This window comes from Panthera onca, chromosome C1 (assembly GCF_046562875.1).
Source record: "Panthera onca isolate mPanOnc1 chromosome C1, mPanOnc1 haplotype 2, whole genome shotgun sequence".
NCBI classification, from domain to species: domain Eukaryota; kingdom Metazoa; phylum Chordata; class Mammalia; order Carnivora; family Felidae; genus Panthera; species Panthera onca.
The window spans coordinates 196,587,138-196,609,610 of NC_138346.1; the positions used below are offsets into that span (position 1 = coordinate 196,587,138).

The following is a 22,473-nucleotide window of genomic DNA, read 5'->3' on the forward strand; positions in this document are numbered from 1 at the left end:
TCTGAGAAGTGACTGCTGTTCCCCAAATCAGAGGAAGCTGTGCTGGAAACACCGCCATTCTTCAGGCTTTCTTGTTCCAGAGAGATCCAGAGTGGTCACAGGCATACTAAATCCTGCTTCCTGAGCCAGCTCCTCCCTCCACTTCACCACATCCCCACCTGTACAGTCATTTCAGGTGCCAACATGACTTATTTGCTCTGATGTTTTCGTTCCCTGAGCTGTTTAAATGTCCTGTGAAAGTATTCTTCCTTTCTTTGATCATCATGTAACAAACTGGGGAAAATATTTGTGAAACAGCCAGGAGACCACGTGGTATGGTTGAGAAGAATGGCCTGAGAGAAGACCACATCTTTAGGCTTCGTTTCCTCCTCCGGAAACCGATTGGACAAGGGAACCACTCCCCTGCCTGGAGCACCGGTGTCAGGCCAGGTACTGTGCACAGGCTGCAATAGCCACGACCTCGCTCAGTCCTCCCAGAGCATCTGGGGCAGTCGGAACTGTTGTCCTCCTATTTCAAGGTAAGGAAACCAAGACTCGGAGCAGCGAGGTCACACGGAAGAGGCCAAGTCGGCACTCGAAAAGCAGTCTCTGACGCCACAGTCTGTCCCCTTGACCTTGTTGCTGAAGCGATTTAGTGACCCGTGCAGCGCTCTGTAACAAGACGGGCCCCTCCAGGTGGGTTCTTGTTCACGGACGCTCACTGCCAGTCAGAGGACCCAGGGAATGTGTCTTAGGCTCTCTCGTGGGCACGGAGCATTGCAGACAGAACAGAATGGAATGAAGAGCAACCGTGGCCCTCAGGAAGCCTCACCAGTCTTTCTTAGACCGCTAAATGAAGACAGATTCTGGCCGCACCTCCTCCGCCACGAGGCCTCGGGTGAGTTATCTCCTCATCAGTAGAACAGAAATGACCCTTGCCCCTCAGGTGTGCTGGCGACACTGGTGACCCGGATTCCCTGTGCACAGCACATGCCCAGGACATGACGATGGAGTTCAGAGAGAAAATGCAAGCATTGGCGACAGCTGTCATCTTCCTGACTTTCAGGAACCAGGCCAAGGACTCTTAAGCTAGGATCCACTAGAAGTCCGTGAACCGGTAAAACTGCCTGCAGAATTCTGTATTTTCGTATTCTCATGATTACTCACGGGTTAACGTCTACTTAATGCTTACTGTATGATAGGTTCTGCATACACTATCTCACTCAGTAACCCTGTGGGAGTGAGTGCTGCTGTTACTTCCACGTGATGTCTGTGCATTTTGAGGTCCGCACATCTAGGAGTGACAGAAGCCGAGAGGGAGCCCATCGGCGGCTCCACAGCCCGGCCTCTTACCGCGACTCCGTTGCTTTGACACGTTGCTGGGAGCAGGAAAAGACTCTCCAGGCACTCACGATGCAGAGGAGTCCACGAGCCATACATCTGAATGAAAGGAGAAGAAAGTCGAGGCCGTTTGCCAGTGATGCCTCAGGTAAGACAGTTTTCTATTTCGTCCTTCCCTCGCTTCCCTGCTGTGGGTGCTGAAGCCCCAGTGCACTGGATTTGCAGAACTAGGAGCCACTCCTGTTCCAGAAGGCCAGAGGAGCAAGTTCCTGGGGGGAGAGAGGAGCCCGTTTTCCCGGCCAATGCCTTCTGGAAAGGGCTGCAGCAGGAGGGTGTCTGTACTGGTTCCACTTCACGGTCACTCCTTTCAGACCGTGGCTCCACACAGCTAGTGGCGTGGCATGATCATAACCCCGAGGGACCACTGCCCTGCTGGCAACTCAGGAACATGGCAGTTCTGTGCTTAGAGTCACGTGAGGCAATGGGACGATAAGGGCAAGAGCAGATCCTCTGCAGGTCACCCTCAGACTGAATAGATCTCCACTTTGGGGGTAAAATCGCTAGGGGGCAAATCATCACATTGGATGGGGTCCCTTAAAGAAAGGCTTTGGGGACAGATTCCTCTGAGCTTAGAGCTAGGAGATCACTTACCTTCCTGTTCAGTTGGTGTGCATTCTTCTACTGGTAAGAAATGCTCCATTTTCTGCTGTTTTTCTCTTTGCCCTGGCTGTGAGGAAACCCCTTGTGTCTGATACTGTGCTTTTCCTCCGTCAGGGTTTCGTAATAAAATTCTTACCCGCCTCACCCAATGTCCGTCATTTTGTTTGGTGTTAATGTGCTTGGACATGTCTCGAGTCTTTCCAAACTGCCTCGAGTCTGTTTTGGAGAAGAAGCGGAGAGTGAAGAAAGGGCTGCTTATGTGGTACAGGAGGTGAGGCTGCAGAGAAGATGGTCGTGTAGCTTCCAGGAGGAGGTGGGACTGGGGCGGCTCCGCATAGAGGGTGGGGCATTCCAGGTGGAGGCCGTTGGCACTAAGGGCTGCTCTTATGTAGTGAACCCCTAGGGTACTTGAGAAATCTGCTTTCGGTTGGAAACCATGTTTTTCAAACAGCATAGGGACATCAGAAGGGAAGTTTTTCTGCTCAAGAACCCGGAAGAGCCAGAGGCAAGGTTATGTGGACAGAGTCGATGGCCACTTTCAGCTTGGCCCACATGCCATCCTTCCCACCTCTCCCAAACACATAGCATCAGTGCTTTGACTGTGAGTTGGGGTGACCCTTTGCTGTGGGACTGAAAAGAAGGGAGTCTCTCGGTTTTAATGTCTGCTCTATGTTCAGTCATTTGCCTAGTGATGTGGGCACGGGTTCTATGGTGACAGAGGTGACCTGTGGTTAGATCTTGGCACTGACGTAGCCTTGGGGAGCTGCTTAACCTCCAAGCCTGAATGAATGAACTCTGTAAAAGGATGACCATAGCACCCATCTATGGGTGGTACAGTCCATACGAGTTGGAAAATAGCACCCCAATAAGTAGTCCTTTTTTTATCTTTTTTCCTATGGTTCCTTGCCAAGGAAAAGACCCTGCCATGGCTACCAGCTGTTTCAGACTGTGTATCTTCGTCCCTGTTCCCCAGCGCCATATCCATCTCTCCCTTGGACTGCTGGACCAACCCAGAACAGTTTGCTTTTCACTGGGGTGTTTCCTGAGCTGCTAGATGTGCCCCCGGTGGGGGTGGGAATCCGAGTCTCTTCCCCAGAGGTGCGGACAGGAAGCAGTCTGTCCTAACATGGCGGCCTGCCGGGTATTGACGACCACAATACCCAAAAGTCACTGCGAGGGAGACCTTCTGTCATTGAAGATGGAAACAGGAGCTGTTGAAATCACACCTTGGGCCAGCGGGACCTGCTCTTACTCCATAGACCACTGCAGTGGCTGCCTGCACGGAGCTGCCCTCCTTGAGGCCAGGATGGGAGGGAGCACGGAAGGGCACCGTCGGGACAGGGTAGATCCACGTGTGCTTGAGCTGGGTGTGACACCAGCGAGGGGCTGCGGTGGGCTGAGAGAATCTTTGGTGAGAATTTGTTGGCTCATCCTTTGAAGCCCTCTGACAGTTGTCCTATAATAAAGGAATGAGAGCAGTACTTGTTTCTTGGTGTGCCTGGCAGGACTTAAGTTCACATATATCCAGGGCTTGAGGACATTGACGGCTTGTGGTGCTCAGTATGTTGTTTCCTAGCTGGCAGTTCTGGCTCAGCACTTCCACTTTGTTAATGTACCCTAAGGAAATGACTAAGGATGTGCAGCCTTTTTTTATAACACTAAGAATTGGAAACAACCTAAATTTCCAACAATAGGGGAGATAGGCTGTGATGATTCATTCAAGGAATAGTATGTGATCATGAAATAGATTCTTTTAAGACAAGAATTTCAAGATAAACTATTGAGTGAATAAACATAGATTACAGAACAATAGAGAATGAGTTCGTTTTGTAAAGTAAACTTTTTATTTTGGAATAATTTTAGGTTTACAGGAAGTTCCAGAGATAGTACAGAGAGTTTCTACATGCACGTCACCCAGCTTCCCTACTATTAGCATAATCATGGTATTTACCAAAACTGAGAGATGAACGTTGGGACGTTACTAGACTCTGGCTTTATTTGGTTTATTTGGTTTTTACCATTTCTTCCACTAGTGCCCTTCTGTTCCAGGATCCAACTCAATATACCACACTGCATTTAGTTGGGGGTTTTTAAGGTACAGTACATAGAAAAGCATCTGGAAGATTATAGACAAAAAATATTAAGCATGATCATAGCTGAGTCATGGAACTAAGGGAGATTTTTATTTTTTTTTAAGTTTATTTATTTAGGCAATCTCTGCACGCAGTGTGGGGCTCAAAGTCATGACCCCGAGATCAAGAGCCACACACTCCACCAACCGAGCCAGCCAGGTGCCCCAGGAAATTTTTACTTTTAAGTTTTGCTTGGGTCTTCTAATATGTTATACTCTGTATAACATATCACATAATTAACAGCAACAACAACCAAAATGAATGCCTTCAGGCTAAGCTGATTACTCCTAGTATGGCTACTGTGGATTACTTACTCATTTGTCCTCTTTAGACTGAGCTCGGAAGAGGGGCCATGTCTGCTTCACGCCTCCTTCCCCAGCTTACAGCACAGGGCCAGGTGTGGGAGGAGGCACTGACATCTGGTTGAATGAAGGAGTGAAGTCAGAGAAGTTTACTGCTACCAACTCTCAGAGACTAACTAGTCTTGGACTCTTTCAGCTCGAGGAAACCCCAGTCTTATGTTTCCCCAGATTAGTCACCCTCAGCAGAAGTACAGGACCTGTTTGTAAAGCTTGCAGGCTCAGGGCTGACTCTCATGCCCATCACTGAATGAGTTGCTGTGGTCAGTTGGCCAGGCCTTTAGATGACATCCAAAGAAAAGTCAGTGTTCTGCTATTTAAAGGAGGGAGGATAGGGGCGCCTGGGTGGCGCAGTCGGTTAAGCGTCCGACTTCAGCCAGGTCACGATCTCGCGGTCCGTGGGTTCGAGCCCCGCGTCAGGCTCTGGGCTGATGGCTCGGAGCCTGGAGCCTGTTTCCGATTCTGTGTCTCCCTCTCTCTCTGCCCCTCCCCCGTTCATGCTCTGTCTCTCTCTGTCCCAAAAATAAATAAAAAACGTTGAAAAAAAAAAATTTTTTTAAAAAAAAAAAAAAGGAGGGAGGATAAATGCTAAGCAGGTTACCTATATCAGAGCCAGCCCTCCAAACAGGCATTTTAATCCCTGATGCTTTCCATCAGACTGTAAGCTCTTTGAGGAGGACAGGACCACATCAGTACATTGTGCTTGGTGTGGAGCAGAGGCCTAGTCGGTATATAAGTGAACAAACGTATTTGTTGGTAAACACAGTTGTTTACTGGATAGTGTTTGAATCAGGATGATTTTAGTTGCAAGTAATAGAAGATCGACTTAACAATAAAGGAAGTTTGTTGGTTCATGCAACCGAAAAGTCTAGTGGAGCCTGGCAGTCAGGCAAACAGTCGGGTTTGATCAGAACTCCATTTCTCTGCTGCTGTCCTACCTCTGGACCCTCAGTATCATCCTTAGGCTGCCTTCTCTCAGTTCCTGGCTGCAGCGGTTCCAGACCTCACATTTGCACTGCACACCATGTGGAGCCGCAGAGAAAATAGAATCTGTGTCCCAGCATTCCCAGCAAGTCCTAAGATTCACTGTGGACTACATGAGTTCACCTGCCCACCTGTAGATTAACCCCTAGGGGCAGAGGTTGTTTAGTGGCTTAGCTCAGAGCATGTGTCTCACCCTTAGAATAGGGAGTAGGTGGGAGTAGACTCAGCTTCCCTGAAACTGTAAATTCCCAATGGGAATTGAGACTGGAGAAGGAAGAGCAGTCTAGATCATGGGGAGACGACCTGGAGAGGTGACCAACAGGAATCCAACTCAACCGAATATGCTGACTTATGCAGCACAGACGAGGGCCCCAGGAGGAGGAGGACGCAGTGAGTGAGGGGTGCGGCAGTCAGAAGGGCGGCTTCACGGAGGAGAAAGGGGTGTGTGGAGAGGAGGGAAGGGCACCCCACAACAATATGTTGAGCATTTCCCACGTGCCAGATGTCACGCTAAACTCTGTATGCATCATCTCGATGAATCGTCACAGTGACCTGCAAGGTCTCTATCCTCATCACATCCATTTCACAGACAGGAAACAAACACGGATCTCACGGTAAATGTCGAAAGTGGGACTTCGACCCAGCTTGTCTGGCTCGGGAGCCACAATGCTAGTGAGTAAAGGGGGCCACTGTTGCCCAGAAGGTCTGTGCACCAGTGGAGTGGCCTAAGGTAGTGAAAAGTGGAAGCCGGCTTCCAGAGTCTCCTCTCCCAGCCTGTGTCCTCTATCTGCTGTTGTGAGAAATTAAATGAGTCCGGATAGAGCTCTCAGCACCGAACCTGGCACATGGTGTCCCTGCAGGAATTGAGGGAGTTATCAGAGTTGCAGCCTGTGAGACATGGGAATGCCAACCCCACCCAGTGGGGCCTTTGGGGTCCTGTCCTCTTCTACACCCTAATCTACACACCTTCTCCTCAGAGCAGCCAAGAGACAAAAAGGAAGTCATGTGACCTTGCGGTGGGAATGGGCCAGAGTCCCCCTCCCTTGGGGTGCTGGCTAGGGCTGATATGACCCCCTTGTAGGTCCCAGCCACCACTACCCCCTGCTGCTCCTCTGGTCTGAGGCCACCAAGGCTGGGCCCAGAGCCTCCCCTGCTTCTGCCTCAGGCTGGGGCAGGTGTGGGGAAAGCTGCAGAGCTACACGGACTCAGGCTGGAGCTGGGCCAGAGCCGCAGGCCGCAGCGGCAACCGTGCAGTCCCTCACGTGCTCCAGGGAGACCAGCGTAGCAGCACGAGTAACAGCACTGGGCAGATGCCCAGATTGCAGGGTCCTTGGTCTAGGGCCAAAGGACATAATCCCAGGAGTAGGCCCCAGTCCCCCACAGAACTACACAGCCTTCCCCTTTGAGAGTCCCCACCTGGCCCTTACTCCTGTTCATGTGAGCCCCTGAGCCCCAGGCAAGGAGGCACTGAGCCTAGAGTTCAGAACCTGGCTCTGCTTCTCCCTGACTGGGAGATGGTGGACAAGTCACTTCCCTCCTGGTGAGCCTCAGCTTCCTCCCTGTACATTGAGGATCACAATACCTTTTTCAGAATTAAATAGAACTCTCTATATGAGAATGTCCACGCTAGGTCTTCACACAGTAGGTGCCCAATATATGTCTCTTCCCTTCTCCCTCAAGCATGCCATTGGCAAGGCAACAGGGATCAGAACTAAGGCATGATTCCTTTGAAAGTGTGCCAAGCTCTGACCTTAGCCATCTGAAGCTATGCCTTCTTTCCCCACCAGATGGACTCCCCAAACCTGGGCTCAGTCCTGGTTCGTCAAACCATCATGCTGTGCACCTTAAACTTGCAAAAAATTTTCTTTTGTCTGTGCTGGGCCCTTGGACCCAGAAACAAAGATGAATGAGACAGTGCCTGCCATCCAGGAGCTCCCAGTCTAGTAGAGGAGACACATGTAAAATCAGAGACACAGAGTGGGAAGAACAGAGCAGGGAGTGAGGAACCTAGCTCAGGTGGGTTGGGGACGGCCTCAGAGAAGGGTTCACTTCTGAGCCACAGCTTGAAGGATGATTAGGAGTTTACCAGGCAGCCACTAGGGAGAGAGTTTTTGTGTCACATAAACATGTTTTGTAAACTGGGCTGCCTCTTCCTGCTAGGCTCCTACCTGAGCACCCATTGCTCCTGTGGGAAACAAATGCCCTAGAAACACCTCCCCAGGTCAAAAGTGCTGAGAATAGTGGGCAGGGGAGGGATATCATCTGCTGGGCAAAGTCTGAACTCACTAGCCGGCCACACAGAGGCCTGGCGAGCTTCATCTCCCCTTTATATTTTATGCTCTGGCAAAATGGAACCACTTGGCAGTCCATGAAATCAACTCCATCATTTCTCCTCCCTGGGTCTCCCCACACTACCTGGCAACCTCCAGTTTATCCCCTGGAATTGTGATTAGGCCCACACCCAACTCAAGCCACCTGGCACTTTTCTATTCGTAAATACATGGACTTGTAAATACACAGACTTGTCCTAGCTCCCCAGGTGACTGGTGCTCCTTCCAGGACAGCCTCTGCCTGCCCCCTCCGCCCACCCCCCCCCAGTGCCCAGCACAGGGACTGACCCAGAGCTGCATCTGGATGGATGCTTGGAAGTCCTCCCCTTCCACAAACATTGAGCTGCTCCGGCCTGCTGGTGCTGAGCCAGGCACAAAGACAAGGGCAGGGCACAGTCCAGGGAGAAACACATTCACAGGTAATTGCACTGTTGGGTGATACGCTGGGAACAGGACAGAGCAACTACTTCAGCTGGGCGCAGCAGGGAAGGCTTTCAGGGTCACCATCCCATCTGGGCCTGGAGAGTCAAGCAGGGGCTTCCTGGGTGGTGAAAGAAGGAAAGACTGTAGCTTGTACAAGGCACAGAGGCATGGAAAAGCGCAGCAGGCTCCGGAGACCGCAAGTGTTTGCTACAGCTGGAGCATGGGAGGAAGGGAATGGGGCTGGGAGATGAGACCAGGGAAACAGCGGGGGGCAAAGGAGGAGCAAACTGCACCCTCCTGCCAAGGCGTCTGTGGACACCTGGTCTTGAGCCCATTTATTGGAACTTTTCAAACGGGGAAGGGCTGATGTGGTCAGTTTGTGTTTTAATGTTGAGGACAGAGGGGTTAGAGAGGACAATGAGGAAGTCGCTCTATCCGTCCAGGGATTTGGGCCACTTAACAAGTTAACACTTACTCAGTGATCACTCTGTTACAGGCTCTGTTCTAATTACCTTTTACATATTAACTGATTTAATTCTCCCACAGTCCTATTTGCAAGATTGAAAAAATGAGGCGGCACCTGGCTGGTTTAGTCAGTAGAACATCTATCTGACTCTTGATCTCAGGGTCGTGAGTTCAAACCCCACGTTGGGCATGGAGCCTACTTAAAAAATAATAAAATAAAAGCAAAGATTTTAAAAATGAGGCATAAGGCAGCTAAGTACCTTGCTTAACTTTGTAGGTAGGGGAGCCTGGATACGCCCCCTGGCTGGCACACTTTCAGGGCCTGTGCTATTAGTCACTGTGCCACATGGGTTCTTGTTATCACAGTAATAACGATGCCACGCTAATGAATGTTGAGTGCATATGACATGCTGGGCTCTGCTCTGTGTACTTCAGACTGTTAACTCAGTTTTAATCGGGTTGGCAAGGAGGACACGGTGCAGCTGAAAGGCCAGGCCCAGAGCCCACAGTCCACTGGAGACACTGTTCTAGGCCTCGCTGTGTCTGAACCACCCAGTGGGAAGTGGCCTAGTCACCTCCCCAAATTGCTGACAGCCACCTTTTGGCAGGGGCAGCCAGACAGAGCCTCGTGCTACAGTTGGCTGAGAGCCCGGCCAGAAGGGCTGAGCCAGTGTGGAATGAGCAGCTGCAGGGCCTGGGCCCCTGGGGCCTCCGGGCACCCTGGCTTGACGCCCGAACACTGTACGAGGCTGCTACAGCCCAGAGCTGGGGACCGAGCAGCAGGACCCCTGGGTTTGGAGCCGAGCTTGGTCACTGATGTGCTATGGGATGTTGGGCAAATCCCTACCCCTTCATGAACCTCAGTTTCCTAGCGGGTAAACGAATAAGGTTGCCCTTGTCCTTGGTCCTTGATCTTCTTCCCACATAATGCCTGATGGTGAGGTACTGTAGATACCACAAAGTAGTCTCTCCTGCCAAGAAACCCAGGCCCTGGTTACTCAGGACCTTCCTTGGTGTCAGACCCTGTGCTGCTGTGCACTGGGGCTGCAGTGAGGAGCTGAGCTGATCCCTGCCTTCAAGCATTTCCCAGTCAGTTGTGAGGTTGGGGACAGACAGGAAGCCAATCCCAGCCCAGTGTGGTGGGTGCTGTACTGCATAGAGAGAAAAATACCCAAGCGGCTCTGGGGCCCAAGGCAGGAGCAGCTAACTCCGCGTGTGGTGGCCTGCAAGGCTTCCGAACAGGAAGAGCACGGAGTCGAACGTGTCTTGCACCTTCCAGGCAGAGAAGGGGTGTGCACTGCCATTGAGGGGACAATGTATGCAAAGCCCTGGTGGGGGAACAGACCAGGTCTGTTGAGGAATTCGTGTGCTCCCCGTGACAGATGCTGGTGGGGGAGTGGGTGTTGGCGCAAGGAGACGAGCTGAAGGGGCAGGCGAGAGGCAGCAAGGGGCTGAGTGGAGCACCAGGTGCCAAGCCACATCTGAAGGTTCTTAGACTAGAAAGAGCAGGGCCCCCCCACGGGCCTCTCAGGCATCTGGGGGCAGCAGGGTGCCAAGCCTCTGGAACCTCAGCTTGCCCACACCACCTCCTCCCTTCCCCCAATGCCAAAGCTATCTTGCCTCCTGGTAAGGGCACTCCCTCCCTCTAGTCTCAGAGAAAAACCTTCACAGGGCAGCCCATCCACCCAGACACTTCATGCTTGGGGCCTCATCCTTGACCTTCTGGGTTTCTCCAGCAGCCCAGTGAGGTAGCTAAGACTCAAAGAACCTGCCAGGTGATACAGAAATAGTTATTGAACGCCTATGGGTCAGACCCCGTGTCGACCTCTGGAGAACAGGTCAGACAGGATTCCTGCAAGGAGCCCACCGGCTGGCTGGGAGGACAGACACTAAACATGTCAGCATGCCAGTAATGAGCTATTTGTGATTATTTGGGTTGTTTAGAAAAATATAGGTAGCTGGAGAGCTTTATAACAGGAAGCTCACCTCTCTGGGCAGATGGGAGAGGCATTATTCCTAAGGAAGTGATGTTGCAGTTCAACCCTGACATGTGGAGGAGCGACTTCCTCAGTGGAGCAGTGGAGGGGAAGAGTGTTCCCAAGCCCAGGATGATTTGTCCGAGGTCATCTGGCTGTAGAGGGATCTGACTCCCAGCCCACCACCTCACAGCCCCTTCCCGTCAATAATTTTCTCCCATCCTTCAAATGTCAACAGCAAAGAATGTCCATATCTTTGATCTTTTTTTTTTTTTAATTTTTTTTTAACGTTTATTTATTTTTGAGACAGAGAGAGACAGAGCATGAACGGGGGAGGGTCAGAGAGAGGGAGACACAGAATCTGAAACAGGCTCCAGGCTCTGAGCTGTCAGCACAGAGCCCGACGCGGGGCTCGAACTCACGAGCCTTCGAGCTGTGAGATCATGACCTGAGCCGAAGTCGGCCGCTTAACCGACTGAGCCACCAGGCACTTCTGCATATCTTTGATCTTACTGGATCCTCTGTGAGGTGGGGCCCACAGTCCCCACTCAAAGGCAAACTGAGACCTTAGGCAGTCCAAATTACTTGCCCATGTCCACACAGCAAGTCAGAACCAGCACCAGAACCCACATTTCTGGACTCTGAGCTACATGGTAAAATCACCACTGTCTTTCTCGGCTTTGCCTTGGGCCAGGCTATCCCTGGGATGACAGACACCCAAGGGACTTTCCTGGAAAAGGACTTCTTGGAGGGACAGAAGAATGGCTCAAGAGAGATTTTTGACTTGGGGACGGCCCTGTGCGGAGCCTGAGGGTGCCTAGGAACCCAAGCAGATTTCCCAGCCTTGCTGGCAGCCCAGAGCTCAGAGCAGATACCTGGACTGTAGTTCTTTTTGGCCTTGAGGGTGCAAAAGCAGGACTGTTATTGAATGAAATGGAGCACGAGCCCCACACAAAGTTCATACAGTCCTCTCCAGGGGATGTGGGCACCACCATTAAAAGGCCTATATACTGTAGGAAGCTCTAAGCCCTTGAACACTGGGCCCTCAAGCCCTGAACTGGGATGGGTCTCTCTGGGTCCTTATGGAGAGGATTTTTGGGTTCTGATGAGCAGGTCTTTGGATACTCTGGCCCCAGGGGAGGGTTTCTCACAATAACAGATGAGTTACGAGAAAGGAAGAGCTAGAGTGTCTGAGTCAATCTGAGTGCACGTATTTCCTGTGTCTGTCAAGTTCCTCGGTGCCACTCCTTCCCCAGAGCACTCACCCCCATGACTATCTTGTGCCCTCCACATTGGCCTTCCAAGCATCACTTTGTGGAGCTAAAGATTAAAGCTGGAGAAGTGAGGAGAGCTGCCCAGGACCGCACAGAGAGGGACACATCTGGAATCAGATCTGACCCTCTCCTCTGGTCTCTATCTGCCCTTGTACCCTCTGCTAGCCCACCCTCCCCAATCCAGCTTTGCCTTTCTAGCCTGTGCTGAGCTGCAAGCCTGAGAAGCCAGAGAACCAACCCCTGCTCTCCCACCTGCCCCCATCCAAGTTTTCCTTTCTGAAAAAGCCCTGTCTGGGAATGAACTGGGGGCTCTTATCCTGGCTCTGCCTCCTTCCCCATGTTGCTGTGAGTTTCAGTGAAATCGTGCATCTATAAAAGTACTTCATAAACTGAAAAACACTGCAGCAACTCAAAGGGAAGCCACCCTTTCATGCACAGAGACAAGAAGCTCACAGTCTGGGGAGACAGACATGCAGACCCACAACCCCAACATGGCACGAATAATGCTACAGCCCAGAGGTGTGCCAGGCACCGCGAGACAACTCCTAAGGGAGTCAGGGAAGGCCCTGAGAGGACGCCTCAGAGATGGCCCCTGAGGGATGTGTGAGAGTTTACCAGGTAGATAAAAGATGAGACAAGGCATGTGTTCCACAGGACGGAGCAGCAGCTGGTGCAAAGACGGGGTGGAAAGGGAACGGTGTCCGGCCAGCGCTTCCAGTCGGTGGTGGGGACACGCGTCTTGGCAAGGCAGCCCAGGGCAGGGTGGAGGAGAGCGTGGACATGCTTGCAAAGAAGATTCGGAGCTGTTCTCCACAAACAGTGGAACTTCTAGAGGAAGGAGTGGTACTTGTGCAAGGAATCGTGGCTTCCATTTTTTACAGATTTCAAAACAGAGGCTCAGAGCGAGCCAGCAAACTGCCCAAAGCCTCTGTATTCGCATAGGGCCAGTCCAAGTCTGGGTTCCCTGTGAGCCGGTCAAGTTGACACATAAAATTAACTATAGCAGCCTCATGGCTAAAAAGTGGCAGGGCTGGGGTTCGAACCCAGGCCTGGGACTTATGAACACTGCTGCAGCAGGCACTGGGCACAGAGAGATCCAGGCTCTCCTTTCCTAGCCTGGGCTCCAGCCCCATGCCAGCTGGAGAGAAGCAGACAGTCACCAGCCAGGGTGGGCTGTGGGCCAGTCAGATAGACCAGCAGGGCTTCGGGAGGAACCAACCAGCAGCTTCTCTGTTGTAGGCCAAGCTTTACAACGGCTTTACAACACCTTGGGAGGAGAGGTGAGGGCAAGGGAGCAGGGCCTCCAAGAAAATGCCTGGCAGGAGCAGGGAAAGCCTCCTCAGTCAGGTATCTGAGCAGCCCGCCTCTGTCTCCCTCGTCCTCCTATGGCCTGGCCTGGAGAGTTGTCGCTTCCAAGATTGTTGGAACTAGAAAAGCCCCCAGCCATCCAGCCATGCTTTTTTCGAATCAATTCCACACCGTTAAGCAAATGACAAAACACAGGTCCAGAAAGGGAGAAGGCTTCCCCAGGGTCACGCAGCCAGTCCGGTTCTCTTCGACCCATGTTTGTAGGCCTCACTATGTTCTACTGGGTAGGGGGCTTAAAATGTAAAGAAATTGAATAGTTGACTCCAGGAGTGTGGTTATGTGACCCTCTCCCCACCAGCCAGGGGGCCCTAAGGATAGACTGACCTACCTCCGTGCCTCCAATGGCAACACAGGGCCCAGCATAGGGAAGGTGTGTGCCTATTCAGTAATGTCCCCACATGTTCCACAGGGTCCCGGGGTACATAGGATGGACTTCCAGAGAACAGAGTCTTCATGACATGGGCTAGATAAATGTGGTGGTGAGGAAAAGGAGGATAATATGCCCCAGGTTCCAGGCTTCCGCTCCTGGGTATGTGGGGATAGCCTTGTCTAATTTCGAGAACAGTCAGAAGAGCAGATCTTGATAACAAATACAGTTGGGACCCTGAAATCACAAGTAAAGGGCTGGGGGAGGAAGGTTTGCTTGAGGAAGTTATTGGTGTATGTTGGAGAGTGAGGAGAATTAGATCTGAGCGGGAGAGGGTTTTGAATGGAGCCTGAGGTTGGTGCTTGATCCCATCTGGGCAGAGAGTCCCTGGAGGTCTTTCAGGGGCATGGATCCCAAAGGTCACTTCCAGCCAGCACCATGGGAACAGCACACCCCAGATTCAAGGTGTGCTTTACAACGGCTGTAAAGGAGGTGGGGGGAGATGAAGTTGGGCTGTGCCTCTATCTGTCCTGTTCACCCCATTTGAACTCAGTAACCCTGAGAGTGGGGAGGGCTAAACAGCCCATTAGCAGAAGGAGAAACTAAAATGTTTCTTCTTTTTTTTTTTTTTCTTTAATGTTTTATTTATGGGGCGCCTGGGTGGCTCAGCCGGTTAAGCGTCCGACTTAGGCTCAGGTCACCATCTCGCGGTCCGTGAGTTCCAGCCCCGCGTCGGGCTCTGGGCTGATGGCTCAGAGCCTGGAGCCTGCTTCCAATTCTGCGTCTCCCTCTCTCTCTGCCCCTCCCCCGTTCATGCTCTGTCTCTCTCTGTCTCAAAAATAAAATAAACATTAATGTTTTATTTATTTTTGAGAGCCAGAGACAGACTGTGAGCGAGGGAGGGGCAGAGAGAAAGGGAGACACAGAACCCTAAGCAGGCTCAAAGGCTCCGAGCTGTCAGCACAGAGCCAGACAAGGGGCTAGAACCCATAAGCTGTGAGATCATGACCTGAGCTGAAGCTGGACACTTAACCGACTGAGACACCCAGGCATCCCGAAATGAAGACGTTTCTAAGATGGGGAGGTGAAGTGGCTTGCCCAGGGTCACAGCTAGCAAGCAGAATCACAGTACCCAAGATGCTTGGAGCCCATCCCCCTCCTGTTTTATAGAGAAGGAACGAGAGACCTAAAAGGGAATGTCCCCGTTCTGCTGATGAGGAAGTAGAAACACAGGAAGGCCAGGTCTTCTCCAAGCTGTTCAGTGAATAGTGATCAAGCCCTCCAACTATCCTGGGTGTCTTTTCATCTGTCCACGGGGCTGGGCCTTTCTACTGTCCCCAACACCAGAGTTGACAAAAATACTTGGCCACAGGATCTTGGGTTCACGATCACACCACTGCAGAACTAGATACAACCCACTGTCGCTCAGCACTGAGATCCAGAGAGGGGAAACAACCTCCCATGTCACCGCACAAGCCCGGATCTAACTCCCAAGGCCATTTCCCTGGGCCGCCTTTGGAGGAGCACAATAGAGGCGTGGCTAGTGGGCCAGCCTCTAGGAGACCCTGGGAAACTGCTCTGAAGAGAGAGGCTCTGAGGCCCAGAGAAGGCAAGTGGGCTGGGCTGCGGCTCCTCAAGCTGAGGCTTTGCTGCCGCCCCATGAAGCACCGGGGGAACACCTGGTACTTTCTGACCGCGGTGGGGGCCGGCTGGGGTCACAGCGCCCGCCACAAGAACGCACCCAGCTCAGGGAGCTTTTTCAGCCGATCCCCGCGAAGTTGCGCCACCACCCCCCGTCTCACCACAAGCATTTCCTTCTCTAAAAACTCCCTTCTCGGCAGGCCTGAGGCCAGCACGGAGGACGCACACTAGCTTCTTGGTGTGGCTGGCACACCAGGTCAGGAATGTCCCCGGGGGCCCTCTTACCCCGCCTCGCCACAATTCAAGGGCTGGGGGGCAAGGGGAGGGGTGCTGGCCTCAGGAAGGGCTGGGCCTCCGAGAGTGAGAGTAACCGGCTCCCACCGCTTGCAAGCAGTTTACATGCAACGGCGCCCTGGGCCCTCACTGCGGTCCTGGGGGCGTGGCACGGTTACGGTGGACAGCCGCCGGCTTACAAATAAGGAAATTGAAGGCAGGGAAGGAGCCAGGGGCAAGGCGGCTCTTTTCCCCCCCGCGTCTGACTCAGCTCTCCGCTCCTCCTAGGGGTCTATCTACTCAGTGGTGTCAGGTATCAGGTTTCGATTTTGCTTTCGCATTCGGAGATTTTTTTGGAGGGAGGTTGCCTGGGAAAGACTTAAAAGTCTTAATCACGCCAAAGCGGGAAGGGTTTCCCGGGATGGGGAAACGGGAGCGGGAACGGAGACCTGGGTCGGCGAAGGTTCCACAGCACGTGAACTGGCTGGCTGGGGCAGACTTGGCCCGGCTGCAGCCTCCCACCCACCCCTAAAGCCTCAGTTTCTCAGCCCTCTAGGCTGGGGCTCCTCCAGAGCGCACGCCTCGGGTGGGGCCGCAGAGTGTGGGAGCTGCGTGTGCCGGAACGGGTTTGGCTGTGTGGGTGCACAGATTCCGGCCCCGCCTCCCCCAGCCCCGTCTGGCCCCCCCTCGACACCCGCCCCCCCATCTCGAAAGGCCCCGCCCCCAGAGACGCTCCCGCTGTGAGGGGCAGGGTGTCGCCGCAGCCGGGGCCAGGCAGGAGCCCCGCGCCCCACCTGAAGAGACCCACCCAAGAGAAGGGGTTTCGCTCCCCCCTCCGAGAAAAGAGGGTTGGGCTGCTGGACGACGCCTACTGGCTCCTGACTCATTCATACCTTCTTCCATTCACGCGTTCGGCCTCCCCATGTTTATTCATCCATTCTCTAACATTCTTATCCATCCCCTTCTTTTTTTTTTTTTTTTTTTTAATTCTTTGTTTTTTAATTTAATTTGAGAGAGAGAGTGCATGAGCCGGGGGAGAAGGGTAGAGGGAGAGAAAGAGAATCATAATGTTTATTTTTGAGAGAGAGAGAGAGAGAGAGAGAGAGAGAGCAGGGGAGGGGCAGAGAGACAGGGAAACACAGAACCCGAAGCAGGGGAACTGACAGTGCGGAGCCTGACCCCAGCTCGAACTCATGAACTCATGTGCAGTGAGATCATGACCTGAGCCAGAATCGGGCGCTTAACTGACTGGGTGCGCTTAACCAACTGTGCCACCCAGGCGCCGAGAGAGAGAGAGAGAGAGAGAGAGAGAGAGAGAGAGAGAGAGAAGAGAGAGAAAGAGAGAGAGAGAGACAGACAGAGAATCTTAAGCAGACTCCATGCTCAGCGCAGAGCCCGAGGTGGGGCTCGATTCAGGGACTGTGGGATCGTGACCTGAGACAAAACCAGGAGTCCCATGCTCAACAGACTGAGCCACCCAGGTGCCCTTTATCCAGCCCCTTCTAATTCTCTCATTTGATGTATCCTGACAGCGACTCTGGGGCATGCCTTCTGCTGGGCCCTGCCCTAGGGACACAGAAATGAACAAGGCGAACATAGTCTCTGCCCTGGAGGAGTTTAAGAGTATAGGGAGTACAGCATTGTGTGTCTGACGCTATAGCAGAAGGATGGTCGCGGGACAGCCACAAGACAAAGGGAGTGAGAGGTGTGGGAGCTGCCGGGGGAAGACTAGAAAGGAAAGAGGCAACTGACCTGGATCTGGAAGGGAACAGCAGTTGGCCAGGTGAACAGTTAATAATAGTAACAACCCCAATATAAGCTCTTTGCAGGCTCTTACTGTATGCTTTATTTCCATTAATTTTCATGTTGACCACAATCCTGGAGGATAGATATTAATACCTCCATCTTACAGACAAGGAAGCTGAGACTCTAAGAGGTTTAATAAATTGTCCAAAGTGATACAACCAATAAATACAGGAGCCAAAATTTGAACCAGGTCTATCTCCAAATCCAATGCTAAGTTTAGACCTAAATTTAAGTTTAAACATACAGGATGTTAACTGTAAAGTCCTGGAGGCTATGCCCCAAATACTAGCAATGGTAGTCTCTGGGAGATGAGTTGGCATTGTTATACACTGACATACGTTTGAATTATATATTTCTAGCATATATAGACATATCTATATATGCTAGAATTCACAATTATCCCCAGGTACACTAGTTTTGTTTTCTCCAATTCTTTTTCTTCCCCCAGAAATGAAAGTTGCTTAAGTGTGGGGTTTTTTTTCTTGATTGCAAAAATATAGGATCATTTTAAAAAATCAGTCCATATTTGGGGCGTCTGGGTGGCTCAGTCAGTTAACCATCTGACTTCGGCTCAGGTCATGATCTCACAGTTCGCGGGTTCGAGCCCCGCGTCGGGCTCTGTGCTGACAGCTCAGCGCCTGGAGCCTGTTTCAGATTCTGTGTCTCCCTCTTTCCCTGCCCCTCCCCTGTTCATGCTCTGTCTCTGTCTCAAGAATAAATAAACATAAAAAAAAATTTTTTTTTTAAATCAGTCCATATAAAAATGACCATCGCCAGTGATTTTTTTCCCCTTTCTCTTTCCTAAATTACTGCATCAAGGATGTATTATTCCTGTCATTCAAAAGTAAATGTTATTTTTAAGAAATAAACTGCACGTGGGGCACCTGGGTGGCTCAGTCGGTTAAGCGTCTGACTTCGGCTCAGGTCACGATCTCACGCTTCGTGAGTTCGAGCCCCACATCTGTGCTGTCAGCACAGAGCCTGGAGCCTGCTTTGGATTCTGTGTCTCCGTCTCTCTCTGCTCCTCCCCTGCTCTCTGTCTCTTCTCAAAAATAAATAAACATTAAAAAAAAAAAAATTAAATAAATAAATAAATAAAATTTAAAAATAAAAAAAAAAGAAATAAACTGCACGTGTCAAGGACTGGGGTGACCCAACCAACCAGACCTCAGGCAGTTCCTAAGAAAAAGGCCTGGGGGTTTTGGTCAACCTCAGAGCAGAGTGAGTCAGCAGGGTGAAGTAACTGCCAAAGCTAGACAGACAAGTAGAAACATAGGTCCCATATGGGAGTAGGAAACTTCCCCTGCACCCTCATCTGAGGCTCAGACATGCTAGAGATCCCCTAAGCACCGATGAGGGGTACCTTGGAGAGGAGACACCCGGAGGAAGGTCTCTACGGCACGTGCACAGTGGGTATGCAGGTATGGGAAGGGCTTGACCAGGCGGCTTAACCTGTCTGGAGAAATAGTGAGCAAGGACAGGCGGGAAGACTGCCTCATTGTAGGGCAGCTGTGTGGGTGATAGGTTGCATTAGGAGATCTCCCTAACACGTACAGTGTTTGTAGGGTATGAAGGGGGAGGGATACACGCCCAACTCAACATCTCAGAGGGAACGTGCTGGAACTATCAATAGTAAGCACTGGGTGGCTCAGTCAGTTAAGCTTCTGACCTTGGCTCAGGTCATGATCTCACGGTTCATGGGTTTGAGCCCCACGTCGGGCCCTGTGCTGACAGCTCAGAGCCTGGAGCCTGCTTTAGATTTTGTGTCTTCCTCTCTCTCTGCCCCTCTGCCACTCATGCTCTCTCTCTCTCTCTCTCTCTCTCTCTCTCTCTCAAAAATAAATAAACATTTAAAAAAAGCAAAAACCAATAACGAGAACCATTTGTTGAGTGCTTATTGTATGCCAGGCTCCTTACACCTAGCACATTATATGTAATACAATATATAGCATATTAACTATGTTAAGTGTATCTATAACATATGGTATGTTATACAGTACATAATATAATTATATATAGGCATATATATAGGCAAGGCATAAAGGCATATATATAAATGGCTTTCAAGCTTGAGCTACACTAGAATTCTCTGGAAGGAATGTTGCAACATAGATTTCCGGGCCCCATTTGAAGAGTCTCTGATTCCATATATCAGGGGTGGGTCTAACTGACAGACTGACAGGTAATATTAATGGAGCTGGTCTTGGAACCACACTTTGAAAACCACATTACATTATACATTATCTTATTTATTTGTCACAACTACCTTACAATGGAGGTTCTGTTATTATACCCATTTTACAGATCAAAAAACAAGCAAAACAATGTATATCATCTGAGTCTTCTCCCAGAGGTAAAATTACTGGGGTTTTGGGGTGGTTTTTCTATGTTTGTTTATTTGTTTGTTTGTTTGTTTTTGTGAGAGACAGATCACGAGCAGGGAAAGGGCAGAGAGGGAGACACAGAATCCGAAGCAGGTTCCAGGCTCTGAGTTGTCAGCACAGAGCCCGATGTAGGGCTTGAACCCATGAACTGCAAGATCCTGACCTGAGCCCAAGTCGGACACTCAACCAACTGAGCCACCCGGGCACCCCTAAAATTATTGTTGACAGCTAATAAGTGGCAAAGCCTAGGTTTGAATCCAGGCCTTCCAGATTCCAGATAAGTTCATGCTTAACCGAAACAGTTCTTCTGTTCAATTCATTGATAAATAGAAACCAAGATTCTGTCGTTTGGTAACAAACTTATAAACTGTTTATTCATGATATAAAATAAGAATAAAAATTGCGATGCCTGGAAGAGGCTGGAGCAGGAGTTAGCAGTATTCTGGGGGCAGAACAACAGCAATGCCTTGCGGGGGCGGGGGGGTGATGCCACACTGGAGGGGCTTTGGGCTATACTCTGCCCAGATTTTCTCAGTTCTTGCAGCTCTAGGATCTCATGTGTGGGCTCTCTGCTGGGGCAGTATTCTTCCCTTTCTTATGATGCAATTCACCAAACATGTGTTGAGTGTCTTGCTCAATGGAGCAAGTCAGGCTGAATAACGGCCAACCAAAGATATCAGATCCTAATCCCCAGAACCTGTGAACATGACCTTATATGGCAAAAGTGACTTTGCAGATGTGGTTAAATTAAGGATCTTGAAAATGAGACCACCCTGGATTATCAGGGTGGGGCCGTTGTAATCACAGGGCCCTTGCGAGAGAGAAGGCAATGTGTGACGACAAGCACAGAGAGAGATGTCTGAAGGTGCTGTGCTGCTGGCTTTGATGATGGAGGAAGGGCCAGAGCCAAGGAATGCAGCCCTAGAAGCTAAACAGCCCAGAAAACAGATTCTTCCTAAGGGTCTCCAGAAGAAATGCGAAGCTCTGCCATCACCTTGATTATAGACCCTGTATGACCCGTTTTGGACTTCTGACCTCCACCTGTAAGACAGTGAAACTGTCATTGTTTTAAGCCACTCAACTTATGGTAGTTTGTTACTGAAGCAATAGGAAATTGATTCAGACGTAATTGCCCCTGGTTTTTGCATAAGTTTCTGCACAAATCCACACACATTAACACTCACACTGCTGCTGGCCTTATGTATGCAGGGGAGCGAGTGCAAATTGATGTTTAAGTGGCTTCCAGCCTTGGGGAGCATCTATAGTCACCTAGACCCACACAGACCACTGCTGGTCTTATTTCCACAAGTGAGCAAATGTGATTCATTCCCTTGACTGTGCCCAGCATGGTGCTGGATATGGGTACAGAGAGATGGACCCAAACAGATCCTCGTGGGGTTTCTGGTCTAGGAGTGGGAGAGGGGGTTAGAAATCCAATACCCTCTCACATGGTGAGGGTTGTCTCTGAAGGAGGTTTACCTCTATAAAGTCAGCCATCAGGTGGAAAGGGCATAGCATTCAAAATTATATTTAAAAGCCCTTAAAGTGCTTATAATGCACACTGAATCTTTTGCATACTTGGGTCTGAGACCTGGGCTGAAAGAGGTAATTAAAGCCATCTTTAGATATTGGGACATTAATGCTTCTCTCCCCTTAAGAAAAAGACTCTACCTTTAGAGACGAATTGAGGTGGAGCAGAGAATTCAGGAGTGCTCCTGGCAGCTGCAGGGATGATTCCAATCTGTTTTTCTATTAAGCGTTGTCATCCTAGTGCGTGTTAAAAGATTAGTTTGTGGGGCACCTGGGTGGCTCGGTTAAGCGTCCGCCTTCGGCGCAGGTCATTTCATGGTTTGTGGGTTTGAGCCCCGAACCAGGCTCTGTACTGACAGCTCAGAGCCTGGAACCTGCTTCGGATTCTGTGTCTCCCTCTCTCTCTGCCCCTCCCTGCTCATTCTCTCTCTCTCTCTCAAAAAAAAAGATTAGTTTGCTTTTGTGAGGATAATATCAAATTCTGGAGATGCACCTGGAGGTCAGTGGCTGGAAGGTGAGTTCTGAAGTTGGTGTTAGTTAACTGTGCCTCTGATGCGAGCCCACAGGGCAAAACTGGTGTCCGTGCAATTATGGAAAAGAGCTGGACTCACTAGCCTCTATGGTTAGGAGACCGTGGGGGTTCACAGAGCCCTTCCCAGAGGAAGTTACATTAAACTGACATCTGAAGGGCAGGTGGGCATTAACCAGCCAAGGCAGCTGAGAGGGAGAATGTCCTGGGCACACAAACCACCACAGCGAGTGATTAGAGATGACACCTCCACGGTAGGCCCCAGAGAGTGACACAACATGGCCAGACGCCTTGCTGCCTAGAGGAACGCTAGGACGCTCAGCCCTAACCTTGAAACCTCAGGATATCCTGGTCTTTCAAACCCCAGGCACTGTTCTACTTCCTAGGAAATGCTGGGGATTCCTTAAGATGGGATTTGTTGTTTATGCCTAAGGCAATTTCTGTTTTCTGGAATGGTGAGGTGAAGCTTTGGCGAAAGTGTTCCTAGAATCTGCTCTCATATCGGCTTGCTATGTGACCTTGGGCCAGTCGCCAGTCCAGACCTGTGGGCCTTGATTTGTCCATCTATAAAGTGGGGCTTGGGGCAGGCTGAGCCTTTCCTGCTCCCTCCCCCAGAGGGACTGTGATTCGAACCCCCAGACCATGGCACTGG

At 50.9% G+C, this 22,473-nt stretch overlaps 1 protein-coding gene across 1 annotated transcript in view; it reads left to right on the forward strand.

Annotated features, from left to right (window-relative positions):
* Positions 1–15,868: 15,868 nt before the first annotated feature.
* The window catches only part of RNF19B (ring finger protein 19B), a 48,163-nt gene continuing 41,558 nt past the window's right edge, over positions 15,869–22,473 (forward strand). Inside the window, exon 1 of the mRNA XM_081796443.1 lies at positions 15,869–15,885. The gene's annotated coding sequence lies outside the window, so the exon portion shown is untranslated. The remainder of the gene's footprint in view (positions 15,886–22,473) is intronic.